At 34.9% G+C, this 25,272-nt stretch overlaps 1 pseudogene; it reads right to left on the bottom strand.

The window, feature by feature from the left end:
- Nucleotides 1-10,654: 10,654 nt before the first annotated feature.
- The window catches only part of LOC114470778 (LON peptidase N-terminal domain and RING finger protein 1-like), a 15,387-nt pseudogene continuing 769 nt past the window's right edge, over nucleotides 10,655-25,272 (bottom strand).

A 25,272-nucleotide genomic window follows, 5' to 3' on the forward strand; every position in this document is an offset into this window, starting at 1 on the left:
TCTGTGAAGCCTTAGGGTAAAACCAAATGGTCCTCCAACTGGAAAGGATCCTTGGCGAAAAAAAACAAACCATCAAAAGGAAAGTGAATGTTTTGTTGTTTATATGTTGGAACAATATGAGCAAGAATTTAAACGAATGTAAATGAAAAATAATATTTAAACATCTAATTAAAACAAAGTATATTATTAAAATATAATGAACTCCTCTAAAGTACCATCATGTTGTGTTGTTGTTGTTGTTGTTGTTTACCCTTTTTGCTTGTATGGTTTTGTTCTATAGTGTTGTTTTCTGGTTTGTTTATTTTTGGTTTCTTATGGCAGAAAAATTTGACATTGAACGCGTGTCTATGCTTATTTTGTATTCATCGTAGACATTGTATTTGTTTGTTGTTGTTTTCTCATGCTGTTGTAAACTGATTATTAATACAAAGGGACAGATTACATCACATTATTCTTCTTTCTGCCCCCTTTCATTCAGAAGTTTCTAAACTTTTCTTATTATTGATTATTTTATTTTATTTTTTTAATGAATGGAAGAAATAAAATACAAATATTAACGTCTACTTTTGGCGAGCAAAATATTATGGTGTGGTGTGAGCACAAAAGAAGAAAAGAAGGGCTGTGTTTTTTTTTTTTGTTTTGTATTTTTTTTTCATAGTGAAATCATTAGAAACGACAACGTCTCAACGGCTCGAGCAGAAAAACAAAACAGTGGAACTTTTTGCTTATTGATCTAAATCCATTTTAAAATAGCGGCAAAGTTTTATGTTATTGAACCAGGTGAGGAATACTTCTACCAAGCTATGCACGCTCTGAGAAGCCTGGAATAAACCAATGAATAATAACAACCACCATTCTACTTTGTGACCTACTCCCAATCACCAAACAGCAGGGGGTGCTTTCATCCATATGTTGACTTCACATGGGTTCCCATCAACTCCAGAGGTTGAGGACTAAGGCATCGTTCCTTTAAAAGTACAATGTACCGGTAATCCATTACTGTTTGTTTTGAACTAGAAATGTCACCTGTCAAAATCATCAAAAATAGTAAATACATGTTAATTTCAAATGAGTTAATGTAAAAGTTTCTTCCTCAAATAGGCTATAAGTTGTATTCATTTTGTTTGCATATAGACATTATGTTGGTAGATTGCAATATTGTGTTTTTTTTTTTTTTTTTTTGTAATTTTATGATTAATAATGCATGTTCTTGCTTTTTTTGTTTAGTGTTTATTTAAGTTAAGATTAGTCATTGATTGAATCCTGACAGTTTTTTTTTTTCCCATTAAAATTAAAAAAAAAAAAACACATCCTACATTTATCACTTGTGCTATGTCGTAGCTACTCTTTTCTCTTTTACTTATTGATTTTACAGTATATACTTTGAATGAATAACATACCTAATAAATAATGAGGAATCATTTATTTACTTTCCAAATTGCTAATTTCTTACCACCTACTATAAATGCTAAATCACAACACGTGTTGCTGTTTCACCGTTTTTCAAAAATCCACACTTACTCCTGACATGTAGATTTTGTCTGTTTATTATATTTCTTTTATTATGGGTGTAGTTTAGCTTGTGTGTCGGTCTTCAAGGTTGATTTGTTTCCTCCGGGTACGTAAATGACTTTAAAGTGATGATTAAACGGATTTCAATTAAATTCAAAGACCTTCTCAGATGTAAGTGCTACCAGAAGCCTTGTGGGCAATCTTCAGTTCCATATCTTTGTTGTTTTCTGGGAACCTTGTCCTTCAGGCCATTGCGTGACACGTCCATGGCGAGAATCCAGCGTGTTGCCCTTTTTTTGTTCACATGGCTCTACGCTGCTAAGAGCGGAACTTCTGAAAACGCCATGCATTGAAAAAGATGAGAAGGAAGCTGAAGTCAGAACACGCAGCTGCAATTGGTAGTGATTCAGAGGTCTATGAGGCCTCTCACTTTGTTCCTAAATTATTCATGCAATCTGTCAATGGTGCTGTCAAGGCAGACTCCTCTCCCCATGTGTTCGATGATGACAGAAATCCTGCACTATGTTCACTGCTATCTGCAAATCCCTCAGCGAAGACACAGCGCACTCACAATGCTGTCGTCTATGCTATTGTGTGTGTGTGTGTGTGTGTGTGTGTGTGTGTGTGTGTGTGTGTGTGTGTGTGTGTGTTCAGTTGTAATGATGGCCACATGCAAGCTCAACAATCTCTTCTTGGGTGTTTCCCACATTTCTGGAAGCATTTTTCATCTCGACGCTCTCTGTGTGAGTTGCCTTATGTTCTTTCTAAGTATTCCCTTATGCAAATCAGACGCTAGCGTATGAATATTCACACACAAATGAGCACGTCTACACACAGTGAATACTTAATCACCTCATAGACTCCCACACAAAAAGAACACTGTGCTCATCCTAGTGGTTTTGTGGTGGAGGAACCAGGATTATCACTGCTATATACAGTAGCTAGCAACATAGCACCATAGCCTGACGTGAGGACGTCTGAGATGTAGAGATATTTCCTTTTTTACAATACTTTGAATAACTGTAACTGAACCCCGAGGATTTGGCTGATGTGCATCTAGGCTGGATTTTTTGTTTTTTTTAAGTGCCATTATTGTGGGCGTAGCTCCTTGAGCATTTAAGACACGCCCAGTCTATGTTATTAAATCTCCAAAGAACAATCCATGCTATGCTAACTCCCTACTCAGTACTCACTGTTCCTCTTTATTTACAATTCTCTCAATCCAGTCTACAGGTGCTAGTTTCTATAAAAGGGGTGTGGCCAACAGTGGTGGTTTGTGATGTAAGAAGCCACCAAAACGTCACAAACCCCTATTCTCAGCCAATACCAAAATCCAGTCGTAGTAGCAGGGTTTAAACTCAGAGTGAACAAAATACACCAAATTAAAACACTTTGACTGAAATGTCAAGAGTTGAACAAGAATAAACAATACAACTCTGAACCAAAATACCTTTGTTTTCATCAGGAACATGTGGTTCAGTTACTCTTTTAAAGCTGTTTAAAGCAGATTGGGAATCTACTCAGATAAAACAGATTAGACAAGTAATTACATGTTCGCAATCAAGAAATTACATTAATTGTTAAAGATTGTAATATTGGGTAATATTGTTTGCGGTTGTCGACTTCCTTGGTTCAATTTTCATTGTACAAGCTGGATAATGCAACATGCTGCGCTGAATAGCTTCAATGAAACAAGATTACAGTGAAATACCCGTTAAACTGGCATGTTTTATTATACAACATGAACTACTGCACATTAAATATACGGATATGCACATATAATATAATGTGAACGGATTTCTGTTTTTAATGTATATAAAAGGTGTTTCATAGTAGTATGTAAACAAAGACTGATTTGATCTGGCAGTTCATTATTTAGTCAGTTCCTTCTTCTCTCCATCAGTCAACAGGGGATTCTGATCTGCTACATTTGTTTTTGTCCCTTTTTTTTTTTTTTTAATCTAAAAACAAATCAACAGGAAAATTCATGTTTTTACCATATATTGCTCTTAATCTGCATCTGTGTACCTTCAGGAATTTTAGTCGCAGCTGGAAATAGCCAATCCATTTTTTTTGTGACATGTTAAACTGTCAATCATACAACAAAGCAGGTGGAATTCTTTTGTACGCCTTGCAAATCACTGTCTTCCTTAGGAGTGAAAAAGAAGGAAAGATTTAAGAGTTTTGTAGCTTAATCCTGCAGCATAATTCATTTTTGTTTGTGTGAATAATTTTTTCTCTTTTGAGAGGCTTTGTATCTTTTGTGTGCTTGTGTTTTGTATATTTTAGTTGATTTATGTCTGTACAAGACAGAGGCAAGTGTGGGTGTTTCTTTGATTGATATACAGTAAGGGTAGAAAAGCAAGGAAAGACCCTTTCACAAACACACAAACACACCTTTCAAACCTCCTTGATATAATAATAATGCCAGGATTAATAACAATGTCTTTAGCAGACAAGGCCAACTACTGGCCTGGGGCCACATTTGGACCTCTGAACACACAGAAAGGGAACAAAATGACTAAAAAATAAAATCTGCATATAAAATTTGAGAAAATACACAAAATGACAGCAAAAATGCACAGAATGACCCCAAAAAAATTACACATGACACCATAAACACACTAAATGACAGCAAAAAGACACAAAAAAACAACAAAAACAACAAAAACAACCCAAAATTAAGGGAAATAAAATGACAGCAAAAATGCACAAGATGACTCCAAAAACCCCATGGGAAATTATCTTTAAAAAAGCACAAAATTACATCAAAAACACAAAAAAAAAACAAAACAAAACAACCCACATTGAAAACGATAGAAAATATGCAAAATGGTAGCAAAAATGCACAAAATGACTCCAAACACACACAAAATTAAAGCAAAAATACATAAAAGCAAAACAAAAACATCCAAAATAAGTCTAAATATATGTAAAATGACCACAAAAATAGACACAACCCTTTGTTAATCCCTGTGTTAATGGTTGGATTGGTCGTAAATCCCTGCTGTGATAACAGTTGCCCATCTCTGGCATTTAGTAGAAGGAAAAACAGGGAATGAATTGTTCCTCTATGTCAGTAGGTGATACCTAATCATGTCTTTACAGTTGAATGTTAAGATGAATGTAATCATGAATCCATCCATACAGCCATTTTCCAACCTGCTTACACCTTTTCCATGGTCGCAGGTGTTTGCTGGTGCTTTTCTCCAGCTGTGATTGGATGCTATAGGCTGGGATATAATCCTGAATTAAATAAAAAATATACTGTAAATGAAATAACTTTTTGATGTTGACCTAATGTCTAAATGTAATTGTAAAATAAGACGCTTTAACTTATTTACTTTTGATACAAGAAATGTCGTTTTTGTTTAAAAGTTGTTTTTTTTTCATGCTTACAACCATTGAAAGTTGAACATATTGAATTAAAAGATTACATTTGTGATCAGTGAATGAAGTCCAGATGTAAAAAATCTGAAACTACAAAGCCGTGGAGTCCACGTGACAACAAGTGTGTGTTTAAACTTAAATGTCATGCCTTAAAACATGTACAACTGTTTAAAGGAAAGGATTTATCAATTGGCCAATTGTCCTCTGACTTTACCAGTGTCACAGCACCAGTTACCTTAGTGGAAATAAAAGTAGGTGTGTTAAATGGAAGGGTTTATCATATTCATATTAACACATGTGTAAAAGGCCTTCCAGCTCCATAACAAAATAAATGATTAAAAATAACCAACGCACACTATACAACTCTAATCTCAGAGAAATAAGACGTTTAGCCCTGCAGAGAAACCCACGTAAACAGATACCAGCACAATCCTTGTGCTGTCACTCTTTCCCCCCTCACTCACTTCTAATTTAGCCCACTCCTGTCAGCAGGAATTAGCTCTATTTGTGTTGTCATGCTCTGTACGGTAAACAATGCACTTCCCACTTCAAAAGAAAACTTTTCCTATAATCCTTTAATTGATAATCCTGCTTCTGACTTGGCCTGGTTTGGTACACATAACAAAGCTGTGTCTCTCCTGTGGCGCTGCTCATGGTTCCTGCTCTTGTTCTTCTCTCATACACTGACTATAGAGTTGTTTTTATCATGAGGGAACATCATTATTTATTATTGAGAGCTAAACACTTAATAATAACCATCATCTATAAATGGTAAATAATGGTAAATATAGTGAATTAACTTTTATTTCATAGTTATTTCCTGTTAACAAACAATGAAATGATAGTTAATAATGTTTTTTAATGATATGTAGTGCTATAATTGATGTTATATGAACAGTTTATTGATGCACACATTATAACACATACAATTTATAAAGTGTTTGTTAATGACTAACAAAGGATTAATAAACCTTAATTATGGTTCATAAAACATCTATAGACATTACAGAGACACATAGTCCAGATATTTGTTCATGGTTTATAGATGTTTTGTGAACCATCTGTTATCATTATTTGTGTGGTTTTTATAAAGTTGGAACTGAAGGTTATAATCCCTTACTAATGCTTTATAAAGCATCTATAAACATGTTTTAAATTCATACTTTACTCATGGTTAATAGTTGGTTTATAAACCATCTACAATCATTATTTGGATTGTTATTATACAGTTGGAACAGATGTTTATAATACTTTGTAAATGGTGTCTATAGAGCATTAGATGAATTGATGTTTATAAAACTTTAACAATTGCTTTATGCATGCTTTATATAACGTTTAAATATATGTTAATGACTATCATTAAGTTGCAACTAATTCTTGTAATATTTCAAACTAATTATATATCATAACCAGGTGATCTGGGTTAAGGTTTGTTATAAATGTTACGAGAATTAGTTGCAACTTTATCATATTCATTAACATAAATCTAAGCAGTTTGTCTAAAACAATTGTTAAAGTTTTATAAACATCAATTCAACTTAATAATGACCATCCAACTAATGTTTATGGATGCTCTACATAGTATTTATTTACATTTACAAAGTATTATAAACAATTGTTACAACTTTACAATCCAGATAATGATTGTAGACCGTTTATAAACCATGAGTAAAGTATTAATTATCAATCTAAAACATGTTTATAGATGCTTCATAAAGCATTAGTAAGGGATTATAATCTTTATAATAACATCCAAATAATGATAATAAAAGCTTCATAAAACATTTATAAACCATTAACAAACATCTGGTCCATGTGTCTGTAATGTTTATAGATGTTTTATAAACCATAATAAAGGTTTATTAATCCTTTGTTAATCATTTACAAACACTTTATAAAGTGTATAATATGTTTGAAATATATAGCATTACAAATCATTAAAAAAAACATTATTAACTATCATTTCATTGCTAACAGTAAATAACTATTAACTAAAGGCTAATTAACTATCTATTTACCATTATTTACCCTTTATAGATGATGTTTATTATAAAGTGTTACCAGATTAATTCTAGGTCTTTCTAAGTGTTGTTCCTTGTTAACATATATTTCCTCTGACAATAAAAAAAACCATATGTATACTTGGGTAATGATATGAATCTTTAAAATGACTGTACGGGTTACTACTGTATGGATTGATGATATATTGTTGGCAAAACTGAACCGTAAACCTCCTCTCTTGTAGATGACATCATGTAACTTAGCTTTTCTACTGTATTCTTAAAGAAACCAACCTAAAATAATAATAAAAAAAGGTTTATTCATCTTTCTACTCATAAATAAATCCCTTTACAAGAGTGTACACTCAATATAAATATATATATATATATATATATATATATATATATATATATATATATATATATATAGTCTCATTCTCCTTTGTGACAACTCTTACTAAACGCCCATCATCTTTACTCAACCTTACACGAGCAGGGAGTCAGTGAAGGGACGATGGATGGAGTTAGTGCATCAAAGCTGTGGGAGCTTTCAAATGTAGTGGGCTTTGATGTTAATGCTAAACTGCATTACAGAATCCAAGCTAGCAGGACCCTTTATTCATTCATTAATTTATTTATTTAGAGACGTGCCTGTTTCCTTTACAGAGAACATGACAAGAAACATACTTCACTATTTCCACGTATTTTAAGTTCAGGGGCCAAATACGGACAATATTGTTCTTTAATAAGCTGCAAAGGTGGGGAATCAAACAATTCTAACATTTGTGATACTTTGCATTTCCATGTATAAATGATATAAAAGTATGCAGTATCCAAGTATTTAATTTGTGGAAATTTTGTCAAATAATTTCTGGATTGAGCAGGATTTTGGAAAAAAATTAGGTTTCTTTCAAAAATGTGTGAGTAAAAATGATTTCTGCCAATCCCTGTAAATATCATAGTTTCATTGAATTTGTGACAACTTAAAATCCAAATAAAACTGTTGAAATGTGGGTTTTTTCGAATGTATTATTATTATTACTATTATAACTATTATTATTATTATTTTGCATGGATGCCAATATAATGTTTGGATATGATACAGTTATTCAAAATTACTCCCAATTTTTGCTTAATTTCATTCAATAATTCCCATGAAAAGTTTCATTTTTTTAAATATTGCCAAAATTCCTGAGCTTAAGTTCCCGTAGAAGTTTGCCAGATATTTTACGCACCTTTGCAATCTGACTGAGATATCCACAACATCATCATTTGGTCATTTACACAATGATTCATGTTTATTCTCAGTCATTTTTCATTTCCCCTGCGGGCCGATTTGGATGTTTTAAAGGGCTGGATTTGGCCCCCGGGCCTTGAGTTTGACACCATAACCCTTCTTCTCATCCAATAAGAGCTGTTCTTCAGTTGGAACCAAATCATCTCCATTTTTCCTTTTATTTTAGTTCTATGCAGCCTAAAGTCCACATTGACTCTTTTCCTTCAAATTCAAATCTAAATCCAAAGTTTAAACATATAAACTCATTTCTTGTTTCTTCAACTTTGACTAACCACTCTACAGCTGCAGACTGCCCCCTGGTGGAACTTTAGAAATACTGCAACAACAACAAAAAAAAACAGAAAAAGAAACCGATTTATGTCAAAGTCGTTGTATAATCCACCAAATATCATTAGTAATAATTATTTATTACAATGACTGCTAAAAGTCATTATTTTAGAAAAGGAAAAGCATTTGTATTTCACTGTGTGGAATTAGATTGTGGAACAGTTTGTCAATGGAAATTAAAGAGTGTACAAATGTGAAAAAAAAATAAAAGAAAATGTCATGTAATGTTTATTTTTGTGTATTTAATCTAAATCATATGAAGATATGACAAAATTAATTTATTAACAGCAGCAATGGCTGGAAAACAGGATTATGTAAATGGATTATTTGTAATGTAGGAAAAGGGGTGGGACTAATAAGTTTATACTTTCACTTATTCCCTTTCGAACACAAATAATGTGTATGCAGTAATACATGTAGTTGTTTTTTTTTTCCTAAATTGAAGCCATCTGCATCAAATACTTTGTTTATTGTAATATTGTGTTTTGTATTATTGCATTTGTTCGAAATAAAACCAAATATCTATGTGTGCTACAGGATGCTATACAGTCACAGTCACCCAATTTAAAATAACTAGGAATGTAATATATCAAACTCATGTTGTTTTACAAAACTATTGATTTACTTTAGTTTATTCAATTGTAACAAAACTCCAAACACGTGTCACAGTATAAACATTTCAAACTGATTTCCAGCCTATTTTTACAAAGCTAAACTTTGCAACTTCATTCAAAAATACAGTATATGAACGGAGTTATGATTCACAGGTCAACCAAAACATTAGAGACGCCTAAATGTGCTTTTTTAGTGCTGAATAATTCTTTAAGCTCAAACCAAGAACACTGAAAGTGTTCTGTGGTATCTGGCTTCAATATATTGGTAGACGCTAATTCTGATGCCGTAAAGATGGAAAGTGAAGTAAGTGAAGTTCTCACCTATAGACTTAAGAATCATAAAGTCAGTGTTTCAAACTGGTTGTTGTGATTCTTGCAAAACAGACTTCCTCATCAATATATATATACATATACAGTATATATTACTCATTTCTGGACTCATAGCTAAGTGTTCGCAGTAGCCTTTGATAGTAGCTTTATTTTGGGTTAGTGTGTGCATGAATACACACAGTACTATACAGGTACGGTGATAAAGCCCTGTATAACCCAAGTCTTTTTAACATTTAGGGGAAGGGAAAAATAAAATAAAAAAATCAACTAATTCCTCCCTGCAGCTACAGCTGTTAAGTTTGTCTTTCTGTACTTTAAATTAAAGGGCCTTGTTATCAGCATCTGAGGGATATTTCACTCCTTTTAGCGCTTACATTTACCAGTTTACCTCATGTTGAGAATTGCATTACATCCCGCTGTTTCCATTTGGCATGTAATGTTGTGCTCAGCAGGCACATTATTGCAGCAGAGCATTAAAAACCTTCAGCACGCGTGCGCGCGCGCACACACACACGTGACCAAATTTCTGCAATTTCTTAAAAATTAAGTACTTTTTAAAATAATAATAATTTTGTAAGGTACATATTGTGTTATGCTTCAGAAATCCAGTGATAAAATAAAGATAATTAGATGGTTGAAAAGGGGCAAAAACAACAATGGGAGTCTTTATGCCTCAGCAGTTTATTTCCCACTGTTGTGCTGTAGTGATATTACATTCATAGACAATGAAAAGCTGTGATTACATGCTATTAACAATCTATTCAATGGATATTGCATTCTGCATTTAGATTGTTGTTGGTTTTTCTAGAAGTCTTAATTAAAAAGAACATTCAAGAAGTGTCCCAGTAACCTTGTTTTTTTTTTTTTTTTTTATTTGAGCCAGCTTTACCTACAGTATCTGACCTTTAAGTTACATTTATTGTCACATCAAACCTACTTTTAAAATCATCTCTCATATGTTCAAGCCATATTTCCTGAAATGTTACTGAGCAACATCATTTCTAGACCATAGTAGAACTCCTCCTCGTCTCTCTCTTAAGTTGTAAACACTGTTCAATTTAATCATCCCTGTGTGTATGTATTATATTCTATTGTGCGTACTTTAACATATTTTTACATTTTTATTGTGCTGCAATACTTTTCTTACCTTGAAAGTTCTTAGAAAACCACAAAACAAGAGTCCGTTCAGATGTATTGCTTTTACTGGTGAATCAAATCAAACCCATAGCTTCCATTAACACCAATGGTGAACACAGTGACAACAACACAAACTATTCCGAAAAACGCATTTAACATCTATGGCAGCTTTTTTTTTTTTTTTTTTTTCAAGTAAAAAAACAAATAAAAGTTTGTGACGCTCGTAACTGATGGTAATAAATTGCACAACTGTGAAAGGTTGACATTCCATGGAATGTAGCACTGTACCAGAGTAAAATCCCACAGTCCATCACCCATGTCATGCAGGAAATTTAAGACTTGCAGGTCTCGTGAGGAATCAGCCCAGACACTCAAAGGCACCATTGATGGTGATAGAAAGGCCAGACGGACGTAGAGTAGAAGGGTCAGACGCTGCACACAGACTGGGCCACTTTTGTTTTTTAAGCTTTCCCTCTGTAAAATTAACTCAGATTTTAATTTAAAAAGCATGTACAAATTTTCTTTTTGAGATGCTGATTGACTTATTTACATTCAACACAAATACATACAGAGTTGTGTTCATAATTGACAGTTAATACACACTTTATCTTTACACTACTATAGGAAACGTGTTACTTACACCCATTGAGTGAATCAAACGGCGTTGAAAAAAATGCAACTTTCGTACGTTAGAAATAGTTGCTCCATATGCTGCCATGTAAAACTATACATGAATTATTCAAACATTTTTTTTTTAAATGGGATTTACCCCAAAATAATCGAAATGCCACCATTGGTAATTTAAGCAGCACAAGTGGAGCTCTGTTTTAAAGTAGAAACGCTATCAAAAGCAGCAGGAACACAAACTTTTGACCCTCCGAGCTGCATCGCCCTGTGAAAATGATTAATAATTATTGTAAAACATCTGATGTAAATGAGCAACACATGGCAGTATGAAGTACTGTACTTTTTGGCTCATGACATTGCATGGACTTCCTTCATGTTTGCAGTCACTGGATACACGAAATATTTGGACTGGTTTTTCTTTGTCAAACATGAATAACTTAAAACGTTTGTCAGCCCTAACAGGTTTAAGTATTAATGAAACTATAAATGAGCAGTAAAAAAAAAAAAAAAAATCACACAAGCAACAAAGCCCTGCTTTTTATAGGACGCCATGTGTTCTGTAAGAAATTCATACATGAGCTTTGAGAGTCTCCCTATGATTCACAGTCATCTTTACCATGCGTCGCGTGATGTTTGACCTTCAGCACACCTGGTTCTAGCTTTGAGAGGAGTACTGAAGAACAAGACGCAGGTGTCCCAGCCGTTCATTGAGTGAAGTGAGAGACAGGACTGTGGTTTGATAGGCAGGGTCGAGTTGAAAGACGGAGAGCAGCCACCAGCACCATGCTGGGCCATTGGACGACGCCTGTAGAGAAAAGGAGAGAAAGGAAAATACTTATTCACTGATGAAAAATTTCAAATGATTTACACTAAGTGTCATGATACAACTCTTTCACTTCTGATACCATACAGACAAAAGTTTGTAAGAAAAAAATTAAGATATTTCACAGTGCGACTATCGTATCAATCCAAAACATATCCAAATCTATTTATTTAATCATGCTTTAGCACCAACATATGCATAGCACATAAACGCCCAGTCACCAGTGACTCACATCAGACCTTGTTCAACTACCTCATTCCCAAATGCATTTTAGCTTCGAAGTTGATTTTATTGCATAAAAGTGTTATTGCACATTTGCATAAAACATACTGGACACATTTATAGATGTATGTGGTTATTTTAAAAAAAAAAGAAGAAGAATTTGAGAACTTTACAGAATCAGAATCTGTTGTCGAAGCAAAAGTTCAACTTTTTTTGAAAAATGTAATTTGTCAGTTTGATAAACATACCACTTACCACGTTTTTAACATTGGTACTGGAATTACAGTTAGTTACTATTTACTTGTTCTTGCAAGTTTAAAAAAAAAAAGCAATGCATTGTATTTCATACCATTTGGTACTTTGTAAAGGTGATGTTTGTAATTATTGATATTGCGATTTATATCAAATTGCTTAGTATTGTGACAGAATCATGGCAATGCACACCCCTATACAGACTGGCTGATACTGCTATCAATTAGTCAGCAACAGTAAATATGTAAAAAAAATGACAGGTTACATACATTTTAACCTTAAACATAACAATATTCTGAAATTGAAATAACATCAGTAAATCTATTAAAAAACTAATTATGTCTCTGAATGCGTGCATTGGAGATTTTAGATGCAGGTCGATCTAATCAGATACTCTTTTATATCAATATAGGTTCGAGACAACCCATTTATATATTATTGTTATCAATTTATTTCATATTATCACATGCAAATGGTAAAGAAAACAGAAAGTGTTATAGTTTTTAAAGGCCCTGACCCTGAATATCGTCTTCTTTATCCGGCATGGAGCCATACTGTCTGATAATCTGCTCACGCACACGGCTGCTCAGGCGCTGGTACCAGTCCTGGGCCTGCTGATACACACTGTCATGAAGAGACTGTAAAACCTCCAGATCGTGTCCATCAACCTAAAAGGAAAGAGGGAGAGAGAGAAAAGAGATTCAAAGGAATGAACTGATTTTTTAAATGCATGGGAAAGACATAAAAGCGAGAATTCTGAGAGTTGGACCTTCAGGTCCTCCAGGTACTCGATGTCAGCGGTGTGGTAGCCATCCCTCTGCCTCGCTTTAGGACTTTGAACCTGCTGACGCCCACTGCGTCCACAAAGGAGCGTCCGTCAGGCAGCAGCTCCAAACCATGAATCTCCAACATGCAGCCATAGCCTGCGAAACTGATCAATGACAGGAAACAGATTCTAGAGCAGAGGTTCTCAACTCATGTGGCTTCACAACCACCAAAAATGCCTCCTAACAACTCTGAAAATGTATGTTTATCATTAAAAAGACTGTAAAATTATTTAAATAGTTAAACATTAACTATATTTAGGCAATATTAAGTTTGGTATGAATACATTTCCCTCAAAGAACAAACAAAATATCAAGAATGTCAGTGTTTTTTTTTATGCATTTACAAAGTTCTGGCAGAAATAAAAAAAAAAAAGAAACAAAAAACAAATGCATGCATAAAGAGAAGGATGAAGATTGAACAAAGATTAGGATGTTTTTACTTTTTTGCTTTTATTGTTACAGGTGAAAACATTTATTTATTTTTTTTAATCAGAAATCTATAGTGTAGACCTATTAGATCAATAAAACAAAGATCATTTGCTCGGAAAAAAATATGCATAAGGTTGAATTTGCTGCATGAAAGTTAATTCTGGTCTCCACTGTAAACACTCTTATTGACAGAAAAACAGAAAAGTTTTGCGTATTGCATTGTGGGATGTGAAGTACTGCAGAGAAGTGTTTTTACTTCATTCTTACCGTGTTTTCTTGTGCAGCCATTAAAAACACTGTCAAAAGGACTTCCCAACATAAATTAGGATGTTTTCAAGGACTGAAAAATGGTGGATGTTTATTTTGGGACATAAACGGAATAATCAAAATCTGAAAATTGAATGTCTGGCAGAGTGAGGTGATATCACAGGGAAATACTGGGAACAAACTACAACAGAAATGGTATTCGGCTCCGTAGACAGACACAGACACACAGTCGTATTCGGTGTGAACGCTCACTGAGCCTTACGTCATATTTTTTAATTAGTCACGGTAAAACTGTATACCACGATAAAATAGGGAGGCGGTATAACGGTATTAAAATTTGGATACCGCCCAAGCCTAGTATGTATATATACATATGTGTTTGTGTACATGTATGTACTTGTATAACTAGATGCATATGTGTGTATGTAAAACCCTGTACATAACCTTGTAAATTGTGTTCTACATATACTGTATATAGTGAAGCACTATTTTTATTCTATTTTATTCTGCACAAAACAAATGTTGCTATTTTTTTTTTAATATTTATTATTTTGGTGTGTACATTGTTCTATGTCACACTTGCTTTGACAATGTAAACTTATTTCTCAGGCCATTAAATCTGTTTTGAATTGAATTGTTATCTTACAGTGGAGACCAAAACAAACTTTCAAACTACAATTTCAACCTTTTTACTTTACAGTAAATGATCTTTGATATAATGATCTACGAGGCCTACGTTGGTCTTTATTTAATAATGAAATAATTGTCTCCAACAGCTTTATACTTAGATCAGTGTTTTCTGGGGACAACCACAGCTCGTGCTCAGAGCCTTAACATTTTGGAGGCTATAAAAAAATGCACAGCAGACCCTGTGGTCAACTGAAGGCCACGCTGATATTTCACCGATGACTAATTCAAACATTGCATGTGTGGCTCTGCTGAACATCTCCTGGGGCTTATTCAGGCCTGCTGTGAGATCCACAGTGGAGAAAATGTCAAATAGAGTCCCTGCAGACTCTCCAGCACAGGCATTAGAGTAACTAACTGCTTTCTGAAGATGAGGTCCGCTTAACGGACACATTAAAAAGGTGTTTTGTTGTGTATGATGTGCTTCGTACCCTTCGCCGTGCTCATAGCTGCACATGCCAAACTTCTTGGTTCCAGTGTCCATGCAGCGACGCATCATGAGCCGATACCGAGGCTCAAAAATGTGAAGTGGGCAGGGCACCCCGGGGTAGGCCACAGTGCAAACAAATATAGGGATGTCTTTAGTAAGGCTAGGAATAGAGAGGTCGGAGATAATTATTAAGAAAAAAAAAAAGTAGACAATGCAGAATTAAAACTGTACACATTTGTAATATTAATGCTTACTTTGATTTAATTCCGCCATCTCAGCGTCATGAACTTGCTTTCTCTCACTGAGCTGCGAAGGAAACAGTTCAACCACGATGTCCTGCAGCAGAACTGTGGGGTTGTACTTCCTGTTTTTAAAATACTGCATAAAGAAACAAACCAGAACTGAGGATTAATATTGTGCTAAGTGATGTTTTGTATTGCAGCGTAGTCTTTGTTTTTAAAATCATGGCTGAAGAAAAGTTTATGAAGCTGTAAAGGAACTTTTCAGAGTTTCCAGAGTTGTAAAGTGGGTCCCACTCTATTGGAGTTCTTTGAGTTTGGTGAATCCTAAGCCTTTACAAAGACGTCCCCTTCTCTTTCCACCCCAGCTTTGACGTTGTAAGGTTCAACATTTTTTTATTATTTATTAAAATATGGATATTTATGTTTTGTCTCATTTCATGTCTAATGTTCATTAGAACTGAATATTCACATGGATTCATTCAGGCGATTGTTTACATGCAGATCATAGATCAAGTTGGTATGTGAGTTACAGGTGGAATCTGAATAGATTTTCATAATTCCCAGGACAAAGAGAGGAAAAACTATCACTGCATATAGTCCTAGCGACATGGAAATCTGCTACTAACCTGCTCAGTTTTAGACATGACACTACAAGACACCAACTCTGACTATAATGATCCCACAATAGTGGATTTACCTGTGACCAGAGACTTTAAGGCTACTGGAAAGAATGCTAACCTGTAACGAAAACAATTCATTATCACTGATTGGCCTCCCCCCAACATGCTCAAGGATGTGTCCAATTGCACCGGGATGTTTACAGATGTGACTCTCTGTCCTCCCCCTCCCAGTCCCTTACTACCAGCTGAACTCTCGGCTCTGAACCATAACACCTGACTTATCAGAGGAGAAGCAAAGTTTATTGAGTCTACGTCTTCTCTGCTTTGGATTCCGCCGGCCCTCTGCTCCAGCTCACAGAAGTTGTGCACGCTGCACCCCCCTCTTTGTCCAGACCCATGTCCAACCCCCCACCATCTCACGTGCTTTACTGTGACTGTGCTATCTTATGTGTTTTTGTAGCTGAGAGGTTTTTCCTAGTTCTGTACTTTGTTTCTCCTTTTGGGAATTCAGTTCATAATCTGGTTTTTTTCCTCCCTCACCTCTCCTTATGTTGCTTTTTTTCATCTAAATACGGAGCGCCTCCAATGCCCCTGGTGAACCACAGTTCTCCCGTTCTTGTCTCCCATGTTATTTGTTACTGTTCTTCCGTGTTCTCTTTAGACGGGATGATACTGAAATTTGTGTAAAGCACTTTGTGGTTTTTACCTGTGAAAACGCTCTATAAATAAAGATTACTTACTTACTACAGGAGCTGTTAGCATGTCAAGGCATACATTGAAAATGTATTTAGCAAAAATATGAAATTCAAGCATTACAAAGCAAAAAAACCCAGACTTGCGTGTGTCCAAATAACATACTGTATATACCTATTTGATTTTTCCAATAACAAAGGTTTAGTGAATGTACTGATAGAGCTAACAGGGTTCAGTACCTCAAGAAGGTTAAAAACCCTGTGTTAGAGGCTGGCTTTAGGACTTTGAACCTTTTTTTGCAGCTAAGGCTATCTGGCATGGGACTGGACCTTTGTGCAAAATTTAGTAATCGTTTCTACATGGGAAGTATGATTTCTTCAGGAGAAGAAGAATAACATACAGGATAACTGTAGGTTTCCAGCAGCTTACTCTGTCTGGCCCCTAACGATCAAACAAAATTAAATTTTCTTTTTTTTTCTCATTTCGGGAAGGTTCCAATGTTAAAGTGAGTAACTGTGGGTGGTGGTCACCTCTTGTAGCGGCTGTTTGCAGAGTGGACAGCGGAGGTTGTGGTCCAGACTTCTCTCTATGCAGTTTTTGCAGAAGGTGTGACCACAGGGTGTAGTGACTGGCTCATAGAACAACCTGCAGCAGGCAGAAGGAGACACAAGTTTGTGAAAATGCTTTTAAGCGAGTATGGTGCAGCAGGTGTGAGACTTTTCAGACTGTATTCATAAATCACTGATACAAAAACTGGTCAGAAAATGAAAATAATGTCAAGAATAAATCCAAAAAACAAGCAGTAATAGGAAACATTCAGTATAAAGTCAAATAAAACCTAAGTTATCAAAGGAAATAAACCACAGAGAAGAAATTAAACTGTCATGTCAGAAGCAATAAACTGTCATGTTGATTAATACCAGATGTAGAAATTTAAAATTTCAAAACTAAAATCATTCAAAATGTAATTTAATAAACAAAAGGCTGTAAATTACTAAAATTTTACTAAAGAGAGGGAGAAGATTGAGCATAAAATCCAGTGGATATACGACCGCTGCAGATTGACTGCAATGCATTATGGGTACAGACGGGTATTCCAGGACACTGACCTTATGCAGAGAGGACACTCGAAGTCTGACACAGTGAGAACACTCAGAGTTTGCTCTCTCTGGCGATTACTTTCACCTGATGTACAGACAAAGAAGAGGACACTTGAAGGATTCATGTAGAGTTTGCCCTTCTGAAGAAGAACAACAACAAGGTGTAATTATTCTGCCATTTTAAAATCTGCTGTGTGTCAGGGAGAACGCCGTTTGTGTTGACAGTGATGGAGCTGATTTATGATGAGGAAAATGATAATGAAGATGACGGTCAAATCAGAATAACAGTGTGCGACCGAGCGTCGGATTACCCTTGTCGTGCCCGTCTTCCCTCCTCATCATCATATCGTCTTCGTCCTCAGCAGCAGGAAGGAAGGAAACGGCTTGGCAGAGGCTGAGGCAGCACTCTGTGCTCGTGTCATGCTTCACCTTTGTTCCAAATAGAGTTATAGACATATCAGTTAATATTTGCACTCAGATTCACACAGTTAATAATACAGAGCTGTGCATTTCCAAAGCTAATAAGCAAAACTTTGTTTGTTCATTTATTTATTTCATTGGAGACATTAAAGGTCCCATATCATGCATTTTTCACCCATCTCCATTTGTTCTAAGAACCCCAAAAACATAGTTTATACTTATCTGTATAGGAATCTTACACATAGCTTTTCCTTTTGATATCTATTTATTTCTGCATCGTATCTTTTTTTTTTATATTACTACTACTTACCTAATGTAAATACTTGCTGTTATCATGTTTTTATCCAGCTATACGAGCCAGTGCAACAAAATTGTTTGAATCTGTACTGTAAAGTTCAAGTTTGAATGACAATAATGGAAGTCTAAGTCTAAGATATAATTTGTAAATAAAATGTTACAAGGGGAAAAAAAATGAAACCCAGAGCAGCTTTGACTTTAATATTCTTAAAAACTTGAAAATGTTAACAATAAAACTAAGGGACCTGCCTAACAGAAAAAAGCTCAAACTCCCAAAATGTTGCATCTTTTTATGTCGTGGCGTCATCTTCAAAGGTTATAAAAGTATCAAGCTCATTTGTTAAAATGCAAAGAGTAGAAAGACAAAGTATTTGTTTAAAAAAGTAAGGAGTAAAAGCAAAAAGTTGCCAAAAAAATCAAATACTAAAGTAAAGTACGGATACCAGAAAAAACTACTTAAGTACAGTAACGAAGTACTGTCACCTCTGTTGCCTTGTGGAAAACAGCCATAATCATAACGTTACCTGATGTGTCTCCTTTCTTCTTTGTGTCTCCCTTATCTCCATAGGAATGATTGAGGCTCTCTGTGCTCCCAGGCCCCTGAGAGCCACTGAGGGTAGTGATGGGATAAGGCTCTTTAAGGTAATCACACACCGCCTGGAACATACAGTGCACATCCTCTGGCACTGATACGCCTTGTGCCTCCAGGACCTGCCGTTGTAATGAATCGGGTTGTTTTGGATGAACCAAAAAAAAAAAAACCACATTTAAAAAAGTTTATTTAGAGACACATTTTTTTAAAACGGGTTGAGTGAAATCAAACCTTCTTGATTTGGCTCTTTGCAGGAACAAAGTCAGCTTGAAGCTGTAGGCAACGCTGAAACTGGATGATGGCGTCTTTTTGTTGACCCATTTCCAGCAATACGTCCCCTTTTCTAAAAAAGCCCTGCATAAACAGAGCAGAGCATCAACATAGAACCACACAGAACACACACATTTACATTCAGCGTCCATATTTCACCTAGGGCTGGGGAAAAAAAAATCGATTTGTCGAATTTAAAGACAAAAACTTTTTTTATATTTGCAAGTTTTTTTTTTTTTTTTTTTTTTCGCGTTGTCCTTGTGGGTTACCGTAGCGCGATGTGAGCCAGCCCCCTCTTTGTTTACATTTGTTTACCCTTTGAGTAGGCTATATGTGTGCCACAGGCATATTTATTTTTTATTTGCACTATGCTGAGATGCTAACGGAAGAGTTTATTATTTTTTATTGTAATGTTATATGTTATAAAATATGTAGTTATCTGATTTCTTAATCAGAAATTTTAAGCTACTGTGAAGTTGCTGTTGCACTTTTGCTTAAACCTAAGTTAAAGCTTGAAATTGTTAAATAACAGAACCTCATTGACTTTTTATTTTGGGATTGTTCTATGCATTTTAACTTTTGACAATATGTCTGATGTCTGCAGTCATTTTTAAGTGCACTGAAGAAAAAAAATCAAAAATCGAATCGAAACTCAAATTTTTTTTTTTTAGGCCAAATCGCCCAGCCCTAATGTAACCTTAAGGAACAACAATCCAAATTAAGTCAAATGGAAACATTTTCATTTAAACTTTTATTGTGAAAATCTCTGGCAATTTGATAGAATCCCTGAAGAATAGAGGTCATACACTGCTAGATTATTAATTAATTATCCATGAATAAGACTAACTTTCTGATAAATCAACTAAACCGATTCAGAAAATCCCTCTGTACCCTCTTAAATTTTAATTGCTTCATAACAAGTTGTTATATTTGTTGAAATATGATAAAAAAATAAATATTTAACATTAAAACAGAAACTTAATTGAACAAATATTAATAAAACACTTATTCATGATTAATTAAAAACTAATGTACTAATGTTTTTTGCTTAATGTTTAAAGGAAGCTGTATTTGCTATGGAATCATTATGTGGTTAGATGGACACACCCCTAACAGATATCAGTGTTAAAACTTAGCAACAAGTGTTGCACATTATCACAGCCATAAAAAATGTCAAATTTACTTTGTTGTTTTATTTTTTAAGTTTGATGTCAAAATTGTATTTGTCACTATTAAATTTAGGGGGTAAAGATTTATTTGACCTCAATTTGGATCTAAATGTACTGTTCAGTGAAACACTGTGGTTGCGTTTATTTAAGCATTGTTGCTTACTAGGTCTTTATTTAAATAATGTCTATATTTAAAAGATCAGGAGATACTTTTGTCAGATTGTTGTGGGATACAATTAAGAAACATAAAAACAGCAAAAGGTGCGATTACTCTTAAATGATTAATCGATTAAAAACTAAAATGGATAGATTAAGTGATTACTAGAAGAATAACTGTTTACCTTTATATGAATATGTAGACAGGACAATAAATCTCAAATAGGCCTGTTTATGCTTAAAAAAAAAAAATTAAAAAAATAAATAAATAAATATATATATATATATAGGAATGGATTTAGTAACACATCTGCATTAAAATGAGAAAAAACTATTTATTATAATGTGATGTGTTAAAGGTAAAAAACAATGAAAACAGCTCTGTATTCTACACTATTCTGCGTCACATTCCCAGTGAGCCACCTGCTGGTATAAATAGATAAATTACAGTATGACATAAGTAGCATTTTGCATAACATTGTGAATGACATAACAATTATGAAAACAAGGAAAAAGGCCAATGTAATTGGGTCATGGTCGGAAACACTTTTTTTTTTTTAAATGCAGTGTCCTACCTTACATGTCCACTGCTATAAAGTAGCTTATGAAACCAAGCAAACAGAGTGAATTGAGGGTTAACATTTATCTCAGACTAATAACAGAGAGGAGAGCAGCAGAGAGGCACTTCATACGTGATTAGGTAAGATGTCGAACACCAAACAATGACATTTAAAGGTTTTTTTTTTTTTTTTAATTATTATTAACCACAGCGTGTCTGACTGATCCATTTAGGTCAGTGTATGTTTTGGTTATTGAATTATCCGTTCAGAAAAGGATCAAAAAACTAAAAACGAGCGGTTATTTGATTTTCGTTTTCAAATTTAAAAACAAAAATTAAAATTCAAGGTGTATTTCTTCATCAGGGTCAAGAAGGGATAAACAAACATTTAAAAATCGGTTGATTTAAAATATTTGTTTTTTCAAAAACCAAAAAACAGAAATACCAGAGAATAAAAACAAAAAAACACCTGTTTTGAATTTTTGCTAGTTCCGCTGTGAGTTTTGCTACTTCCGCCGTGCTGAGATTGAAAATTAATTTTTTAATTCTTCCTTTCACTAATTTCCCATTTCTCAATATGAATACATTTTAATAAATAACAGCTAACCTAATGTAACTTTACAATAATAAGCTGTTGTAGTCATATAGCAGTCTCCGTACTGAGATTCTCTTACAATCTCAGTACGGAGGTAAACTCAGACCGTGACAACGGTCGCACCATAATGTTTTTGTCCTGGTTTTAAAAACAAAAATTAAAAATCAACCAATTTTTTAATGTATTTTTTAATTCCTTCTTGACCCCTGATGAAGAAATATGCCTTGAATTTCAACTTTAATTTTTAAATTTGAAAACGAAAATCAAATAACCACTCGTTTTTCGATTTCCTTTTTCTGAACGAAAAATTCAATGACCAAAACATACGCTGACCCATTTACCCACCTCTGTCCAGTTTGGACGGAGACAGCAGAGGATGTCGAGGTCTGTCAGTGCGTCAGTGAATCTCCTCAGGCCACAGTTGGCTTTAGCTCGGTACAACTTCAAACTCTGGTCGTCTGGGGCTGAGGGTGGAGCATCAACGGGAGGTGAAAAAAGGGGCGGCACAAATGGTCAAATGAGGCGTTTCCCAATGTATTTACAAACACAAGTAAGAAGACACTCATTGTTGGACATAAAGCACACATAAGCAAGTAGGTAAACTATACTAAGCATTGTAATTAATGAAAGCTGTTAAACCAGTCAGGTGATGTTTGACTGTAGGCTGGCACCAAATACTGAGGTTGGTAAATGCATTATGAAATCAAATACTGTACTGTATGATGCCACGCTTACAACAAGGCTCAAACTAGAGCAAAAAAGTAGGTCAGAAGTAGGACATTTCATAAAAACAGCTGGCAAAATCCAGCCCTTTAGTGCATCCAATTTGGCCCGCAGGATAAAGTACAAATGGCAGAGAAAACATGAATTATCATTGTGTAAATTACTGAATAATTTAATTGTAGTTATCTCAAATTCACCAATGTAATAAAACTCAACTGATTTATAGGGACTTGCATTTTTCATTTGTTTATATCATGTGAATGCAGTCATTTTTAATGGCAAATTGCTTTATACATAGCAGTGACGTGCAGTCATGGTAGGCAGTGCCTACCCAAGGGTGAATTGATATTTTGATTATTTGTTTTAATGATAATATATTTATAATCTTTTACGTAGAAAGGCAGCTCTCTATGCTGCCTTTGGACGTAACCGCGCTATGCTAAATGCTATACCTACGTTCAGAGTGCATTAGTGAATTGATACAGCGTGGCTGCTGCTACGTTCTCTAGCTAGTGGGCGGGACAACACTACAGCCAGGATGACAGCACTAGAGACGATAGAGAAACTTTTTTTTTGAGGAAAAACAACAGCTTTTAGAAGATGGGAGACCAACACCTGAGCTACCAGACCTTCGGCAAAAAAAAGGTCAGAAAATGTTTTGTACTTTCCACAGTGAATGGTACAAAAGGAAGGATTGGCTTTGTGGATGTGTCTCACTGAGGCTGTTCTGAGTTGTTGTTGTTGTCATTTTCTCCTTGTTTCTGTGTTTCCAACACAAACAATGGATGTGCTGCCATGTCATGAGATATATCTTGTTGGGAGAGTATGGAGGCTATATTAACTAATTGTTAAAGTTTCTTTAACGGTGTTTTACAATGTTGATTTTGTTAGATTTACACTTGCCAGCCGAAACATATGAAATTGTCATTATTGGTGACGTTCGTGGTTTAGATTTGCAACGCCCTGCCTACCCAACCCTACTGCTCACGGCACGTCACTGATATATACAGTATATATATATATAAGTATTTTGAGTTGTGGATTAAGCCTTAGGGAACCATGTTCAAGACAAGGAAGTTGTTCGGGCATGTCTGCTGATCAAAATGAAACAGAATATGAAATTATGATATGAAGAGTGGGTAAAACCTGATTTGTCAACTTTACAAAGGGGGGCACATGGGTCAAAAGAGGTTGGGAACTACTGCTGTAAAGTAGGGCTGGGCTATATTTTGAGATTCAGGATATAACAAGTTTTCTATTTTAACAATATAGAAAATTACAACATCGCCTTTTATCAATTTATATATTTTTATAACTCATTTTGTATTAAAATACTAATTTTAGAAGTCACTGTTTCGCTACTTAGAACAGCATAAGAAGCACAGTTAGATGGATGGATGGATGGAACTCACTCACACATGCTGTCCTTTAGAGCAGTGGTTCCCAATCTTTTTCGTCCCATGTACCCCCTTTGTATTTTGGTCAAATAATGTGTACCCCTCTTCATATCAGAAGTACCCTTTCCATAATGTCATATGCTTTTTCATTTGTGGAACAGTGGGCTCTGCTAAACCCCTAAATGTGTCTCAAACTTTGGTTCCCTAAGGTTTAATCTACAAATTCAAAACAATTTATGTTTAATTAAAGTGGATTTTATTTTTTTTAAATACCATGCAACCTTTATGTGATTACTGTACTTCAATATTAAGCAAATAACCAATTATCGTGTCCCATTGTCAGAAGTGTGATAAAATGGCCTCTACAGCATAGGTAGGCAAACAGACAAACCAAACAAACAAAAAATTACAACAAAATATAGTTTTTTTTTTTATTAATCAATAGTTTAAGAAAGTGTACGCCATAGCCCCTGGGACTATACATTTCCGGAGCTTTTCTACCTACATAAACTGAATGCGCCAGGCTAGTTTGCATGGTAGTTAAAAATAAATATGAGCTAAAATACATATTACGAAACTTTAAGTCACGTGGTGCACCTATCACATAAAATGGACAATGAAGGATGCTGCGTATCCATAGAGTGGCAGTCTACGGATACGTTTAACGTACCCGTAGACACGGCCATAGTTTAATTGTTAGTTTGTGGTGAACTTGTTAAAAAAAAAAAAAAAAATGATAGGAAGTAGGAATATTTCCTGATTATTCTTAAATTAATTGTTAAATCTTTCTGAGTACCCCATGCGATGTGCTCCTGCACCCCTAGGGGTACACATACCCCTGCTTGGGAACCACTGCTTTAGGGTAGAAAATGACTAAAGAGACACATATTGTGCAGCTGTGTGTTAGTAAATGTGCCTGTGTGGTATTGGAATCATCCAATTTAAGGTACAATTGTGTTTCTGTTCAGACTTAATTTGAAATAAAAAAGTTTAAAAAAATTATCGAGATTTATATTGCATATCGATATTTTGAGAAAAAAATATCGAGATATGAGTTTAGGTCCATATCGCCCAGCTCTAGCTAAGGGGTCCCTGTTTCTGTGTGTCTCACCTGAGCTGAGCCCCTCATCTGCCAGGCGCAGAGCCTCCATGTAGTCGCTGGCTCGGAGCTTCTCCTGGATGTGGCTCTGGTTCCTGGCCTCCTCAGGGAAACACTTCTCCACCAGGCTGATGATGAGGACGTTGTTCTTCATCGCCTTCACCTCTTT

Source organism: Gouania willdenowi, chromosome 10, assembly GCF_900634775.1.
Source record: "Gouania willdenowi chromosome 10, fGouWil2.1, whole genome shotgun sequence".
Lineage (NCBI taxonomy): Eukaryota > Metazoa > Chordata > Actinopteri > Blenniiformes > Gobiesocidae > Gouania > Gouania willdenowi.